This window comes from Dipodomys spectabilis, unplaced genomic scaffold, assembly GCF_019054845.1.
Source record: "Dipodomys spectabilis isolate Male_0828 unplaced genomic scaffold, ASM1905484v1 ptg000053l, whole genome shotgun sequence".
Classification (NCBI taxonomy): Eukaryota; Metazoa; Chordata; class Mammalia; order Rodentia; family Heteromyidae; genus Dipodomys; species Dipodomys spectabilis.
The window spans coordinates 8,310,577-8,328,656 of NW_024870730.1; positions in this window are offsets into that span (position 1 = coordinate 8,310,577).

An 18,080-nucleotide genomic window follows, 5' to 3' on the forward strand; every position below is an offset into this window, starting at 1 on the left:
ATATGCATATATAGTAGTACATATATACTAATATGCATTAAGACCTAAATTTATATTTAACAATTTTATGAGTAATAAAGATTCAAACAATTTATCTTTTGTTATTCCATAGATATTAAAAAATGTACCTCCCACATAGAGTCTTGTGAGTATCATTGTTGCAATGGGTCATCCTATGTCCTTGTTTCAGCATTTTGTTATTCCCCTTGCCCTCCCCAAATTAGATAAATGTGTGCTCAAGATGCAAGGTACCAAAATCAAACACAGTGACAACATGGATATACCATAGGAGGAAGAACATACAAAAGAAACAAAGAAAAAAAATCACATAGTCCATTAAAAACAACAACAAGACACTATGTGGGAAATAAACCTTACAACTTTGTGGGGGAACAGGAGTGGGGGAGGTAGGGGAGGAAAGAGATAGTGGGAGAAAAACAAAGGAGAGGGTAACAATGCTTGACAAGAAATACACTCACTACTATACTGAGGTAACTGTAACCTTTGTACAGCATCTTTACAAGAAAATGAAATTAAAAAATGCATTTCCTCAGATGACAAAACACACTAGAAATGTTATCATAGAGGATATTTATGAATCTGGATTCATAAAACACATTTGTGCATTTATGAGTCTAGATATGTAATAAACATGTGAGTATGTATTTTGAGAGTCTTTATAAGTTGTCAGTAAGTTGATATTTTGTTTATTTAGAAATATAAATTTTAAAAGAATATTTTCTGATATTATATAACAGAGAGAACTAAAGATATCATAGGAGACAAGAAAGTGAATTCATAACATTTATAACAAAATACCAAAAAGATCCAAATTTCTTTCTGGTGCTAGCCTGGTTTGGGTTGCCAGCAATAAACTCCCTTAAAATCTCTAAAAAGTGGTCATGGCCTTTGCTGGTCAGTGCTGCAATAACATTTGGAGGCCCCAGAGAGATCACTTCAACTACCTGTCATTTGTGTTTGAGGCCCTCTGTGGGGGCTCCCTACACCACCAATGGATTCCAAGAGGGGAGAAGGCATCACCTGATGATGACACAGGACATCCCTCCAGAGACATTTGCAAGTCTTGTAGAGAATGCCTCTCTGAGAGGGCAGCTCTGTGAGTGTTAAATCAGATCGGAGGTCTGTTCTATATTTTGGTGAGTGAACTCATTGCTCATCCTTAATTGGGTGATTGACTTGAGCAATGGCCTATTTGGATGGAAATCTCAAGTCTCACATGTTTTGGATCTGGCTGGACTCAAATGGGACTCTAGTTTTGGGGATTGTTGGTGTTAGCAGTGGTCCTGGAAATGACAAGGACATCCATTTGGCCTTGGAAGAAAACGGTTGTCATTTTGACTGTGACTGTACTCTTTTATGTAATCCTTTCTCTAAGTTGTGTCAAGGTAGTGACTCTTGGCATTCTTTGCCTTACTTTGCCTGAGGTATGTCTTCAATGATGCTGTCTCCTTACATAGTGCCTGCACAAACTGTACTCGTGTCTCAGTCTCAGATATGGGTTCTTCATACAGTAATCCCACTGTCCTCTAATGTAAGCATAATGTATTATTGTAGGCCCTCAAGATTTAGATCCATCTAGGGAGTATTTAAATTTTATATGGTAATGTGACTTGTTGAGAAAATTGTTCTAAATGATTTTTTGTTTAACAGTAAAGATTCTGTTCATCATTGGCAAAAGTTTTGTCCTTTTATTCTTTGATTTTCTAGTATTGACTGCATGGTTCTATTTATTTATGTCTTTTTGCCACTGGACTTCCAGAAAACTTACTGCAGATTTTCAATTTCGAAACCTAAGCATGCCTTAAGACCTTTGTGCCATGTGTGTGTGTGTGTGTGTGTGTGTGTGTGTGTATGAGAGAAAGAGAAAAAGAAAGAAGGAGAGAGATAATATGTTAAAAATAGTCTGATATTTAATGCATCACTGTAACCAAAGGATTTCTGGATCAGTAGGCCAAAAGAAACAAAGGAGATATATTATTTGAGCTAAAAGTTTTTATAAGGGTTATGTTAAGTGCAAATAAAAGCCAAGAGAGTATAAAGAAAAAAAGAAAGTTAATAAAGAAAGGCTTTTGAAAGATAATTCATGAAAGAAAATAGTTTTCTTCAGATAAAGAAGAATTTAGGAAGCAAGAATTGTGTTAGAGCTGGGAAGGTGGCTCATTTGTAGAGCGTTTGCTTTGCATGCATGAGGCCCTGGGTTCAATTCCTCAGCACTACATAAGCAGGGGGAAAAAAAGCCAGAAGTGACACTGTGGCTCAAGTGCTAGAGTGCTAGACTTGAGCTGAAGAGCTGAGGGACAGCGCCCAGGCTCAGAGTTCAGGCCCATGGCGGGATCCAAAATAATAATAATAATTATGTTAAATGTTTTTTTTTGTTTGTTTTTGTTTGTTTTTCAAAATGGAAAAATAGGAGGAATTAAGACTACCCCCAGCTAGGTGCTAGTGGCTCACACCTGTAATCCTAGCTACTCAGGAGGCTGAGATCTGAGGATTGAGGTTCAAAGCCAACCCCAGCAGGAAAGTCCGTGAAACTCTTGTCTCCAGTAATGCACTAGAAAACCGGAAGTGGTGCAGTGGCTCAAGTGGTAAAGTGCTTGCCTTGTGCTGAAGAGCACAGGGACAGTGCTCAGGCCCAGAGTTCAAGCCCCACGACCGACAAAAAAAAATTTTTTAAAAAGACTACCCTCAGTGTTGGAGTAACTAATAGTTGTTATGAGTATGTCTTGAATTTTTTAAACAGAGTTTATTAGTAAATTTAGTGATGTTGGTCTGTTATTTAAGTTAGGTGTGATTTAAAAACTTACCTAAACATTTTTTTTCTAAAGTCAAGATTAATAAATTGATTTTAAATCAGTTTATGACCAGGCTCTTCAAATGAACATTTTTTAAATAAATATATAAAACTACATTGCTATTTGTGGCTATTTGATATTTCTGTTTCTCAAGTATTTAAGTCACCTTGGATACTAAAAGCTAGAAAGGACACTTGGCTTGTGTTCCTGTATTCCTCATTGTAATCAAAATGTCTTAGTGACATCTACGATAATTTCAAACCTAATTAGGATCCCAAAGTGCTATATTCAATTAAGAATACCTGGATTGGCTGGGAAGGTGGCTCAGTGGTAGAGTGCTTGCCTTGCATGCCTGAGGCCCTAGGTTCAATTCCTCAGCACCACATAAGCAAAAAGAAAAAAGCCGGAAGTGGTGGTGTGGCTCAAGTGGTAGAATGCTAGCCTTGAGCTGAAGAGCTGAGGGACAGCGCCCAGAGTTCAGGCCCCATGACTGGACTCCCCCCTTGCCACCCCCCAAAAAAAGAATACCTAGATTGTGTAGTCAGGTACTGTTTCAAACTCTCTTTTAAGGTTTTCCATTACAGATTTGATCCTCTGTAGCAACTACAAATCAGACCCACAGAGGGACAAATGATGTTTACAAGTTCTTGTCAAATTTAACTTTGATTTTTAATAAGTTCCAGGTAAGCTCTGCTTGAAAACTATTTCTATTGATCTTCTTGTTGCTTAAATTGGAAATAAAAGGATTGATTGTCATTGACTCTCACCCATCCTGTCAATCACTCCCCTCCATTGTGAGATTGAGCCAACTGGGACATCTCACCCGAGCAATGAGCAAAAATTCCAACTGGGACATTATCCTAGCATGGAGAAGGGACCTATCAGACCTACCAGGGAAAACTTCATCCTGGCAATGAGAGATCATCCAGAGGCAGTTGGAAAGAACTGCTCAGATAAGAGGGAATGGTGTCAGATCTTGAATGGACTCACTTGTGCTTACCATTTCAAAAGTAACGAAAACTGAGAGGTCTAAAGAAAATATATCATAAGCATGCCTATCTAATGTCCATTCCTGTCTGCCTTCTAATAGGATAGTAACTTACACTGTTGCCTACCTGTTACCTATTTCTATTTACAGTATGTAGTAGAAATGCTAGGATCACCTAAAATACAGTTAAAAAGTAATGAAGAGATTATAGTAGGTGATAGGAAAAGTATCTTAGCCTCAGTGCCTGTTCGAAGCCCTAATTAGAAGAAAAATATGAATTCTTCTGGTCAGGGAGATAGGGTGAGGCTGGTGCCATTTCTGGAACCTGAAGATAAGGACAACAGGCCATTTGGAGCTAATAGATCTATTGTAAAAGTTAAATGCTGTGTGTATATTCCAGAAACTCAGATAATGTCTCCTCACACCATCAAGGTCTGCACACTCAGATTAATATATCTGACTCTACTCTTAGCTTTAATGAGCGCCTAACCTATGGTTCTCTGGAACCACTTAGTTAAAAAAAAAATCTGTCAATCTTTATGGTACTAATCTATGTGAGATATTAATTTTTGTTTCTCATATTGTTTCTGTGGCTGCTTATCCTCGTTTACTTTTCACATGGATTCCTTCCCCTTTTGAAGTTAAATAATGCTCCTAATGTTATATGGTCATTTCAACATCCTTCTTCATAAGCACTGCAGTCCCAGTGGCAGTGGTTCCCTCTGCAGCCCAGGGCTAATAGAATCACAGACATTTTGATGTGGAAAAGAAGGAACACCATGAAGAGACCTTCTCCCCTTCCATACACTAAGATATGTGGCAGCACAACTCCTAAAACACAGAGAGGTAATTTAGCAAATGATGCAAGGTAACTTGATCATGAGAAACAAAGAAGCCTCATTTTGAGAGAGTGAATCTGGAGTCTTTATTGGAAAGCTGGTGATTGCAGGTGGATTCCTGTCACAAAGACCTGTAGCTCATTGATGACATTTAACACCATCAGAAAACTGAGCGATAAGATCAAGAGAGGAAAGAAAGAGCAGAAAAACACCACCAACAAACTAGATCATCTTCAATGGAGAGCTTAAGTGGAATGCCATGATGCCCAGAGGAGAGCCAGGAAAGAAGAGACACAAGATACATGAGGCATGTGTAATGATTCCTGAGCTACTCTGGGCCTAAATAATGTCAGGATCAGAAGGCAGGGTCACAGGAAATAGTACTTATATGTCAACAAATTGAGTTATGTGCTAGAGGGGGGAATGAAGTAGACAAAGGTTACTCCTTCCTCCTGGCAAAGGGACTTAAAAGCATCCGGTTGCCAGAATATGGCCCCCACACAGTTGTCAGAATGTGGCATGGTGGGGCTGTTGCTTGAATGTGGACTGGGGGCTATCTGAATCAACACCAGAAGCCCATAGGCATTTCTTTAAAATAATAATGCAGAAGGGGTAGTAATAAGTTATCATGATTCCTGCACACCTAGAAAGGAATTTCCCACTTGATCAAAAGTTGATGTCAGTCCACCTGACTTTTTGCATATCTGATTAATGCCTATTTTTTGTGTAACCAGCTTGCATAAAACCCAGGGCCTCTCCTCCTTTGATAGCTGAACTTCTTTTTGATATTACCTTGTTTCATGTCACCAGAAAAACACTCCTTTATCCTCTCAACAAACAAAGTCAAAAACAACAAAAACAACAACAACAAAGGGCCATTATTCCTAAAACAAATGATATTGGTTGAAATCAAGATAACATTTTAGATGTTAAGTGAGTATATATAGCCATTTTTTACATACAAAGAAGACATTTCAACTCACTTTGATTTTTATTATCCTTTCTTGACACATATATACATATTTATTATACAATAACTCAATATAATATTCTTTGGTCTATTTTTCCTAGGATTCTAATGCAGCTATCAATTTCAGATGTAATTGAGAAAGATTAAAAATAGTTTCATGCTTAATCTTCCCAACTAACTGGGATCGGACATCTATATTTAGATATTTATATGTTCTTAAATATAGTTTTATGTAAATAATACATTAAAGATTTCAGTTATTTTTAAATTAACCCTTAATCAAAATTAAAACAACAATCTTGGATATGGAGAAACTATTTGAATTCACCACTGATTATCACCATAACTTTGTTTATGAATGTCAATGAGCTCACTCTTGATTCATTCATCATGCACAAAATGGAGAGAAAACACCATGTTATGAATTTTTATATTATTATATAAAATCCAAATTACAAAATATATTTTTGATATACAATGTGGCTTGTTAATAATTTTTTAAGAGTGAAATTAAAGAAGTAAACTTATAGTTTCATTTCAGTGCCTCAGATCTACCTAATCCTAGCTACTCAGGAACCTGAGATCTAGCAGATCAAGGTTTGAAGTAGTTCAGGAATAAATGTCTATTAATCTCACCAGGAAAATAACCAACATAAAATAGAACTAAAGGAATGGATCTGGTTAAAGAGCACCAGTTATGAGAAACTTGAGCAAGTATAAATTACACATTTCAAGCTCTGGTTCCAACCCCCAAAAAGACAACAAAAAGTAAAGAAGTACATTTATTGTACTTGACCATTGAGCTTGCCATCAACTTTAGTTCAGTGTGCATATGTATGTGTGTATGCCTGGAGTATGTACTAGTAAATTTTATTCTTTTATTTTAAAATAGATTTCATCAGTACCATCATCTTTTTCTTCCTTAGGGTATAAATTCTAACTAGGTTTATCATTGTTACTATCAATGTCCTACCACTTTATTGTTTGTGTTCTATAAAGCCATAAAATCAATTTTCAAATATGTAAGCATGAAAAAGACTTCAAAAGGAACTTGGCTAAAGGAATTTTTTCTTTCATCTTTCATATTTTCCATTACTGGTTTACATGAACAATGAAAAAAAAACTAGCACTAAAACTTTCAAACTATAAAAGTGATTTCATTACCATTAATGAAAGGACTGCTTCTCACAAATACAATTTCAAGTAACTGTATATGTATACATATTCATGTAATGTGCTTTAGAGGAACTAACAGTAAAGATAAAAAACAAGTTCCAAGTTCCAAAATATTGTTTTACTCTCTAAAACATCTTAAAGTTGTCGTAATGTAAACTTCTGTTATAGAATATTTTAAAATTTGTCATAATAAAGATTAAGAAAACAAATAAGTAATATTAAGATTGCTCAAATAATTTCCTTTACAGGTATTAAGTAAGCATGGAATTCTTACAAAACAACACTGGAAGAAGGTGATATCTTGCCACAGTTACTTGTTGTTAATGAGAATAGCAGCAATAGCTAATTATCTATGTTGTCTTGAGATATTTATGATGTTTCCAAGATACTGAGGCTGAAGTTGCAATGTTTAGTTCATCAGGCATTAATTCAATAGAATCTCTAAGGAACTTTTTTTTGGAGCAATGATTAGTACAGATATTATGGTAATGAAAAATGATATAAAGGTATTCCCAGATAAACAAGTGTTAATTAAATAATACGCAATTCAAGAAATCAATATGTTGAAAAGTATACATTATACATGTGTCAAAATATGCATATGTATTAATTATAAAATCTTTGAAGACTTAAAAATATTCAACTCAATATTAATAAAGTAGATACAAAAGATGAAAGAAAGTATATGTTAATGAAATAAAATTTATACCGTATTTTAGAGAACTCTTAAACTTCATTTGTTCTTCCAAAATGTTAACTTTTTGCAGTGGATTAGGTTGTAGTTATATGAACAAAATTACTGGACCATAGTATCATTTGTTGGTGAGCTCAAGTATCTTATCTGATTTGAATTACTCCACAGTCAAACTAATCAATTCAACTGTGATCAGTAGATAACTGAGAAAAAGAATCAACCATGAAGCAGGCAATGTAGAAATTGCCTGAAAATAGTCATACTATGAGAAAAACATATTCTAATGATAGCAAAAAAAAACAGCTAAAAATGAAGTGAAATGAATAGATTTTCTAACATATGAAACTGTCTCTGTCTCTATGCAAGCATCATATACTTATCTATTCACACACACAGAAACACACACACACACATAGTATGTGTGTTTGTTAACATGCAAAATGTAACTTCTCATAATAATATGGAGCTTTCACTAGTTCAATAGCCTTTTCTTGTCTTACAAATTTTTATTTGAAGCAAGAAGCATAAATGGTAATTTATATTAAAAAATCTGTAGAAATATCCACTATTTGAACCACCTATTCATTCCATTCTGAATTCAGAAAGTAATGAAAGCCTTAATCCTTTGCTAAGTTTGCTGTGGAAAATCCCATTGCACTGCAAAGCAGTAATCTTTCTAGTCAAAAGATAACATTTTTAAAGGTTGAATTGGACCCCTGTGTTTTTCTTAACTAGACACCTGAGAATGAAAAACCAACTGTCAAGCTATCTCCTGGCTGGCTTTACAGGAAACTTAATCCATTTACTCACTAGTGTGATGTTCTGTTAGCATGGAGCCAGAACATATTAATTAAATGCTTCAATTCTTTATTTAAATGTTTAGATTCCTCTGCCTCCAAAAAAAATTGCCCCTGCAAAATACATCAGAGTTTTTAAAAGAAAATAAGAATGTAATTTTGTGTGTGGGGGGGGGGAGAGGGTGGGAATGGAAAGGGGTGGGAAGGGGAAACAAAGGAAGAGGCAACAATGCTTGATAAGAAATGTACTTATTATCTTGTCCATGTAATTGTAACCCCTCTGTACGGTATTTTCACAATAAAAAAAGAATGTAGGGGGCTGGGAAGATGGCTCAGTGGTAGAGCGCTTGCCTTGCATGCATGAGGCCCTGGGTTCGATTCCTCAGCACCACATAAACAGAAAGAAAAAAGCCAGAAGTGGTGCTGTGGCTCAAGTGGTAGAGCATTAGCCTTGAGCTGAAGAGCTGAGGGACAGCGGCTAGGCCCAGAGTTCAAGCCCCACGGCTGGACACCCCCCCAAAAAAAAAAGAATGTAATTTCCTTAGAAACTAAATAAATGTAATGCAAGTTAGATATTTGTAGCTATCAACAAAAATATGACAAAAAGATCATAAATATATAATAAATATGCATGAGTGATTTTATAAAATTTAAATATATCAGTTACATTTAGTGTGAATAACTCAGTAAGTTTAGATTCTAAGGACACACCTGCAAACTGAACAACCAATAAATGACTGAATTTCTAAGAGCTGGTTTTAGAAGAAATGCTTATGAGACGTGAGACCAATACTGAAATTTACAAGACATTTTATTAGTGTATAAACCATATGAAGAGTAGTTTAGCTCAGTTATACTATAGTCGTTCTTTTAGAAGAACTGGCCTATAGCCTAGATGGGACTCAGAAGTCTGTGTCAAACTATGAAGACAATACTAGTAGTTATTTTTTAGCATCAGTTATTTTACAGTAAAAACCTGTTCCATATTTGTACGTCACTATATATATTTTTGAACACAAAATTAATGTAATTCATAGTTTATATATGTGTAAAGAATCATTTATATTTATGCTGACCTGCTTTCATCAATTTCTCAAGTCCCATTAAGAAATTTGCTTTAGTTTATCCAAAAATCAATGAAGAAAAGAGGAAATGTTCTTTAAGGAGTAAGATTTGACATTAGAGTGCTTTATTGCTCACCACTAGACATAAATAGATAAAAAAGAACAATGAACTGATATCTCAGCAACAACTGTATCAATTGAATAATATTTACTGTTCCTATTAAAAAATGAATTAACCCAAACAGACAGACTTTTAATTGAAATCTTTATCACATTTCCTTTCCATTTAAATGCAAATGTAAAATCCTTTTTACAAACTAATAGAAATCAGAAACTGAAAAGTGAACTACAACTTACTAATGATTCTGCCACCTAAAATAAGTCTGGGTCCAGTACAACATGTGAAATATACCAAAAATATTATGGATACTTTTATAGGCTTCAATATATTTTGCTTATTACTTTTAGAAATTTCTAAAGTAATTATTCATTTCAGCTATTGGGTTATATTTTTCGTGTCAACTAATGGTTCAAATATTTTTATTACTATATAAGTGTAGTAGAAAATCAATTTTTCTCTTATTTACTTTCTGCATCACTCTAATATACTGTATTGTAATACTTTTCATAACAGAATTATTAATAACTATTTATATTGAACAACATATTTTCTTCCTTTTTTCTTCTTTATTCCTTTCTTTCTTGCTTTCTTTCTTTTTTTCTTTCTTTCTTTCTTCTTTTTGTTTTTTTGTTTAAGCTTTGGAAGACCAGTATATATATATATATATATCAGATATTATGATCAGTAGTTGTTACTTAAGCTACAGCCTGAAAGAAAAATAAAATTGAAAATCTGTTCCTGGCTTCTATTATAAGGAAATGCAGAATTGTGAATTACAGCACAGCATGTACAATTTGATGCCCTACATAGTTCTCAGTTGATTTAATGTTTAACAAGGCCAACATGCTGTCTTATATATCTCTTGACATCTTTTTCAGTGTTTAGCAGGCAGAGGTTCTAAAGCAAGTTCTCTTAGAAAATATCTGCTGCACTTGGTAAGCAAGAGTATGTTACTGGAAAATAAGGTTCTGTTCTATTCCCTGTACTCCTTAACTACACTGAGTAGTACATAACAATATCTATCTATCTATCTATCTATCTATCTATCTATCTATCTATCTATCTATCTATCTTTTCCATCAGAATTTATCTTATTTCAAAATCTTTTTCACTTTATTTAGAAATGTGGCAGTAATAGCCCACAAATATTATGATTCGCAGTATTAAGAATAGCTATAACATAACTAGTTACAATAACAATAGTCCAAATCTGCTTATTTCTGGTTGTTCAATATTTGAGACCCTGACTTGAATTCATGGCATGTCTTTCTCACTAATTCTAGTGGCAGGCTTCATCAAACTTATTTGCTTCATCTGCTCATCACTCTTCTTTTGAGTTGGTAGCAATAAAATAAGCAGCAAACTCTGTAAAGGGCTCTTTTGACTTCAGAGACCACATTGTGATATTCAGAATGTCAAAACAGCAGTGGAGATAACTTGATCTCTATGCCAGCTGTGTTAGAGGAGCATCTGCAGATCCTAGTTTCCAAAGGCCTTGGAAGCCTTGTTCACCCTAGGTAGGATTTGTGGTAGGATTTTATATAGGTAGCCTCCTGATGTGCCCAATCATATCTTCTAAGTACAGTATTACATGTTTGTGAAAATTCTGAACTTTTCTGATTGTTTCAATGAACTTAAATTATAAAAGAAATCTATTTTTTGCCTAAAGTTGCTAAATATATGCACCAAAAAAGAGTTCAAAATTATGGAGAAAATTCTCAAGTAAAACTGACTCTAAATTATAGAGAGGAAGAACATAGTTTGAAAAGTAGCACACAATGTAATTAAGGAACAGAAAATAATTATCAGATGTAAATAACTTTCTGAAAGTCCCATGGAGGCTTTGTCATTTATGTAGCTATCACAGCTTAATTTAACTTCAGTAGTTGGCTGATCTTAAAACCACAAGATTGAGACATAGAAAAATATATCTAGTAGGAGATTCTGCTTTCAACAAGCTCCCCAAGAGATAGAGTATCTCTGACCTTTTGTCTTTCTATGTAATACCTCCTCTGACAAGCTTCTACCACACTATACTCTAATATGATAAGATTTAGCCACAAGGCTCTCACCAGAGCTCAGTAGTTGTCGGCTTCACATAGTACGTTAAAAACAACAGAAATAAAGAAAAACCTCTTATTTCCATATCTTCAAGTTTATTTCATTTAGCATCATCTTATATAGTCACATGTACACAGCTTTTGAGCCATTGTGATCCTCTTCTAGGATTATCCTAAATATATGCTAATTATAGGGAAGGAAAAGGGAACAAATAGATGGTGAGACAAAGGACAAACCAATACAGCAGCAATACTCTCAAGACAATATGTTGAAAATAAACTTTATAACTTGCGGGGGATGTTAGGAAGGCAGGAAAGTGGGAGATGAATGAGGGAGGGAGTAACAATATTAGACAAGAAACGTACTCACGACCTTATGAATGTAACTGTAATCCCTTTGTATATAATCTTGATAATAAAATAAAATTTTAAAAAAGTTGTTGGCACCACCCTCTTTGATCCACCTCAAAACTAAAAGCTACACAATCCTCTTTATATTCAACTTCATGTGTTCCTTATATCAATATGAATGGGCTAGTACTGAGAAGGAAAAGAAGCAGGTTACTAGTAGTCAATTTTCATATTTCTCCATGGAACAACTATAGGTTCATGACTCAACTGAAGAACCCAACAAATGTGCATAGAGCAGCAAAAGTCCAAGCAGACAGCAATTAGTACACATGGAAACCACTGAATCTTAGACGTCTAAAAAAATAGAAGAAAGGAAAATCATTACATAGACTGAATGTTGAATGCTTCATCCATTAGAACCACAGGACCTGCTCACTCTCTCAGACCTCCTTTTTTTTCCTGTTTCTCCTTTCTTGTATTTCTTCTCATTTCTTCTCTTCCCTCTGGCAAGAGCTACTCATGTGAGATGCCACTTGAACAAAACAACTACATGGAGATCACCACGCCCAACCTGGAGAAGTAGCAGAATCAGAAATAGAATGTCACAGTCCTTCTTGCCCAGAGCAAGACCAGCATGACAGGGAGCATCTCTGGTTGTTATAACACACGCTAAGAAATGCACCTGAATAAAAGATAAATATTAGCATATGGTGAAAGATTGGAAAAATTTCTTCCAAGAAAATGAACCCCAAAGCAGACAGCTTGTTCATATATGATAAAGTATACTTCAACTCTAAATTAATCAGAAGACAAAGTCACTTCATATTAATAAAGGGAACAATCCATCAAGATGACATAACAATTGTTAAATTTTATGCTCTAAATCTTAATGCACTCAATTTAGTTAAGCAAACACTACAGACATCAGAACAAACATGGACCCAATGCCATGATAGAAGAATACTTCAATAATCTACTTTCCCTATGTGCAAGTCATCCAGGCAAATACCAATCATGAAACCTCAGATTCAAATAATACCTCAGACAAAATTGACTTGATAGATATGTATAGACTGCTTCATCCAGGAGCTCTAAATTACATGGAACTTCCTCCAAAATAAATCATATTCTAGGAGATAAAGCAGGTCTTAACAAAATTAAAATTATGCACGTGGTGTAACAGATCATACCATGAATTGGTTTATAGAGACAAAGTTACAGAAATGTTCATATTTTACTTTTTCTTTCTTTATTGACATTGAGCTGATGATCACTTTAAAACTTAAAAAAAATCTATTTTCTGTAGATATTTTTGAACACATACCAAAGTGGAAAGGGAAGTACATTAATCCTTGAATGTTCATTACCAGTCTTCAGCACCAGTCAAGTTTGCAGCTGGTGCTCATTTTCTTCTATAATATTTCCTAGGGAAAGAGGGAAATAACTGGGAATTTAAGATTACACAATGCCCATGATGTCAATGGCAAATGTTTCAGCATACCTATATACCCAGAACAACTTAAAAAAATACTAAGCCAGACACCAGTGGCTTATTCCTGTAATCCTAGCCACTTAGGAGGCTGAAATCTGAGGATCACCGTTCAAAGCCAGCCTGGGCAGGAAAGTCTGGGGGACTCTTCTCTGCAATTAACCACCAGGAAACCAGAAGTGGCACTGTCGCTCAAGTGATAGAGTGCTTGACTTGAGCTAAAGAGCTCAGGGACAGCGCCCAGGCCCAGAGTTCAAGACCCAAGACTGACAAAAAAAAAAAAAAAAGACCTCGAATAGCAAAAATAATCCTTAGCAAAAAGAACAGTGCTTGAGGAATATCAATTCAAAATTTCAAACTCTACTGCAACACCATAATAATCAAAACAGCTTGGTACTGGTACAAGAACAGACCTGCAGGCCAATGGAATAGAACTGAAGACCCAGAAATGAACCTAAAGATCTATAGTCACCTAATCTTCAGTAAGGAGACCAAAAAAAAAATGGATGTAAAATAGTCTCTTCAGTAAATGGTGCTGGAGAACTGCAGTGAACTAAAATGAGATCCTTATATATCACCCTGCACCAGAATCAACTCCAAATGGATCAAAGACCTCAAATTAAAAGCATAAAATATTAGAGGAAGGAACAAGAGAAACTCTAGGGCCTCTTGGCACAGGCCAATATTTTCATAATAGAGACCTAAAAACTCAACAAATCAAAGAAAGGTTGGACAAATGGGATTGCATGAAACTCCAGAGTTTCTGCATGGCAAAGGACATAGCTAGCAAGATCAATAGAAAGCTCACAGACTGGGAAAAGATATTCACTAGGTATAAAACAGACAAGGACCTCATATCTAAAATATACTTAGAACTCAAAAAAATTAAGTCCCCAAAAACAAATTTTCAAAGAAACAACCACTCCATTAATAAGTGGGCTAAAGACTTAAAGGGAGACATTGCTGAAGAGGAAATAAGAATGGCCAATAGACACATGAAGAAATGCTCAACTTCTCTGGCCATAAAAGAAATGCAAATCAAAACAACATTAAGATTCCACCTCCCCCCAGTTAGAATGGCTATAATCTAGAATTCTAAGAACAACGGATGCTGGAGGGGATGTGGCCAAAAGGGAAGCCTACTGCATTGTTGGTGGGACTGTAAACTTGTTCAACCACTCTGGAAAGCAGTCTGGATGTTCTGCCAAAAGACGCCACATAGAGCTCCCCTATGGCCCAGCAATCCCACTTTTGGGATGATCACAAACAAACAAGACCACACTAAAGTTACCAGCACAACTATGTTTATTGCAGCATTATTTACCCTAACTAAGATATGGAACCAACCCAGATACCCCTCAGTAGGTGAGTGGATCATAGATGATGTGGTTTATATACACAATGGAATTCTATGCTTACAGCTAAAAGAACAATACCACCCAATTTGTTAGAAAATGGAAAAAAGTCATATTAAGTGAAGTTACCCAGTCCCAAAGAAATTTAGGTCCCATGGTTTCATTTATTTGCAATAATTAGCATCCATATAGGATAATCTTATCAGATTTGAGCTGAAAAGTTCAAAAACCATGTGCAAATGACCATATAAGTTGATGCTAAATGAAATAAACACCACAATATGGACACAAGAGGTCTGTCTTTATTGTTACTGTTTTAAATGCACCATGTGATTTTATTATTTTGGGTTGTTGTTTCCTTTGTATGTTCTTTCCCCTATGGCATATCCCCTGTTGTCACTGTACTCCATTTTGATACCCTGCATCTTGTATATACATATGTCTAATCTGGGGAGGGGAAAGAGAATAAAAAATGCTAAAACAAGGACACAGGAAGACCCATTGCAATGAAGATTCCTACTGGACAGTATATTATAAATGAACTTTACAATTTCAGGAGGTGAAGGGGGAGGGATGTAGGAGTGTGGAGCTGGGGGCGGGAAGGGATAGTGGAACAGCAACAAGGAAGGGAAGGGGTAACAAATGATCAACAAGTGATGTGCTCATTGTCTTACTTATATAGCTAAACCTTCCGTACAACATCTTAACAATAGAATAAAATTTTAAAAAACAGAAATAAATACCTATGAAATTTAAAAAATCCTACTAGCAATTGAACAATCAAAATGCTCACTATTTCTTCATCATCTTTTTACTAAGTCCTAGTAAATCTTCCCTGACTCCTCAAATTTTGCCTCATCTACTCTCAGCTAGCTGATAAGAACATATCCCAACTTTAAAGGAGCATATGGCCTGTATATTTTGCTCTTATTTTAAAATCTTTTCACTATGTAAAAATCTTTTGCTGATTCCATGCCTCTACCTTGAAAATAGTCATTTATCTAATAGAATTTTGCTGGTTATAACTTCCCAAGTTTTAACATGTTCAATGGTTCAATTATGTCCAAGCTTTGAGCATTGCTTTGAGAAGTTCAAAGAACACTTTATGTATTTTCCTCTATTCCATTTCCAGTACATTGTAGAATTTCAATTCATCCCTTTAAAGTAGATGTGCACTGACTTGGATCTGCTTTCATTTTTTTTTCCAGTCACTGTGTGGAGATTTTCTTGAATTATTTATTGGTGATTTCTTCTCTACTCTTTTCCCAGGTCATTTCTTCTGGAAAGTATGTAAATTTGAATCTTGGGACTTCTAGAGTTATTTTTCTTTGTCTTACAAACTCTATGTATAGCATTTTTCATAATTTCCTTTTTTAAATACAATTTTTGAATTGATGCCTCAATAATATCTACTTTTTTCTGAGTTAATATATTTTAAATTACAGAAGATAATTCATTTTTTATTGTGTATTTGTGCCAGTCGTTGGCCTTGAACTCAGGGCCTATACACCATCTATATGCCTTTGTGTTCAATGCTAGCACTCTACCACTTTAGCCACAGCTCCATTTCTGAATTTTTTGGTGATTCATTGGAAGAAAGAGTCTAATGGATTTTCCTGCTCAGGCTGGATTCAGGCTACAACACTCAGATCTCAGTCTTCTGAGTTGCTAGTATTAGAGGTGTAAAACACTAATGCCCAGAAATATTTTATCTTTTTAGATAGCTCATTGTTCTTATTTCCTAGATATAAGGTTTCTCTTATAATTGTGAACATATTCATGTCTTTAGTTTTTCAATTCCATGTTAAATGGCTTCCAAGTGTATTTATTTGTCTTTCAAACTTTGAAAAGAACTCAGTGTGAGTTCTCTGTCACAAAACTTGTTACTTTGGGGATTGTTACTGTATGAGTCATTTAGTAGAGATGATTTATGCTTTATATCTTATGTTATACTGAATAGCTTATAGATAATTTTAGAAAAAAATAAGATTTCTGCTTTGATATATAACTGTCCATTTATTAGACCTTTTAAAATCATGTGGAATTTTTGTTCTCAACTCTCCTTAGTGTTCCTGCTTGTATAAAAGACACTGTTTTATGGATTACTAGGAACAAATCACAAGTTTTCCTTGGTAATTAGGAAACTTTATTGTGGAAAGACCTAGGAGAAACCTATGAGCTCCAGTAATTGTGCACAAAACTTATAAAGTTTTTTTGTTTGTTTTTTGTTTTTGTTTTCAGAATGTCTGGGAAGGCAATAGTCTTTCTACACCTATATAAAATCCCCAATACAAATGTACCCATCTTTTCTCTAAAAACATTATCTTCTTCCATTCTTGAGTCTTGAGACAAAGACTCAAGCTTACCCTTGATTTCCATGTTATTTTCTAAACACATCTAAATTGATGTAAGGATTTGTGTTAATGCAGCAATGAATGTATGCCCTACACTGAGATTTTCCTTTAAATTGTTTCTCTGTGGGCTTGCGGTTTTCTTGCTTCATCTCAGTTTTTAAGGGTAAAATAAGTTAGAATAAACATTTTTAAAAAGGTATAGGGACTCATAACTAGGTTGTAGTAACAGTTATGCTACTCCTGAGAGCTATGAAAGGGAACATTTATCATTTGTCACAAAATAGCACTGTTACCATCTGTCTGAGTAATCCAGTGGCCATAGAAACGAGCTAGTTATGTTCTTGGGTTCATAAGCTCAGGTCAGTTTTTAAAATATATGCATATTTCACAAGTGTCTATGTGGAAAGAGACTTCTGTGTCTGGCTATGGGAACGTCCTTCCATCATTATGTTACTAAAGACATCGGGGGCATCATACACAACATTGGATGACAGATAGATAGAAGCTGGCACATGGAAATATATTCTTACATCTAAATAAGCTAAAGCTGGCAATATTTCTTCCTTCCTGGAAATCTGGTAAATGCTGAATAAGCTTTTTATTCCAATGTCATTTAATGCAAGCATCAGCTGTTCAGTATAGCAGGAGCTGACAGAGGGAAAAAATATCCATGCCCAGCCTCCAACACTTGTGTCTAAAATGTTCCTTTCTAGTAAATGGCAGTCTATTAAGGTTCGTCCTAGACTTAATCAAAGCACTGTACAAAAAGATCTGTCCCTGTGTGAACAGCTCTCTACTCTCCTGGTGAGAGCCCAGGTCTCTAATTTTGTAGCTGGCCTAGTGTTGCTAAGCCCACACTCAGCACAGTGTGTGGCTTCCCACTCCCTGTGGTTCTCAGTAGCAACAGGAAGTAGAGGAAGAGGCTGTAGTGCCAGGCCAGCAGGCAGTGATGCTGTCAAGATTGCTTTACTCTCTTCTCTGCAAATAAGGGGCTAAATCCAATTGACAC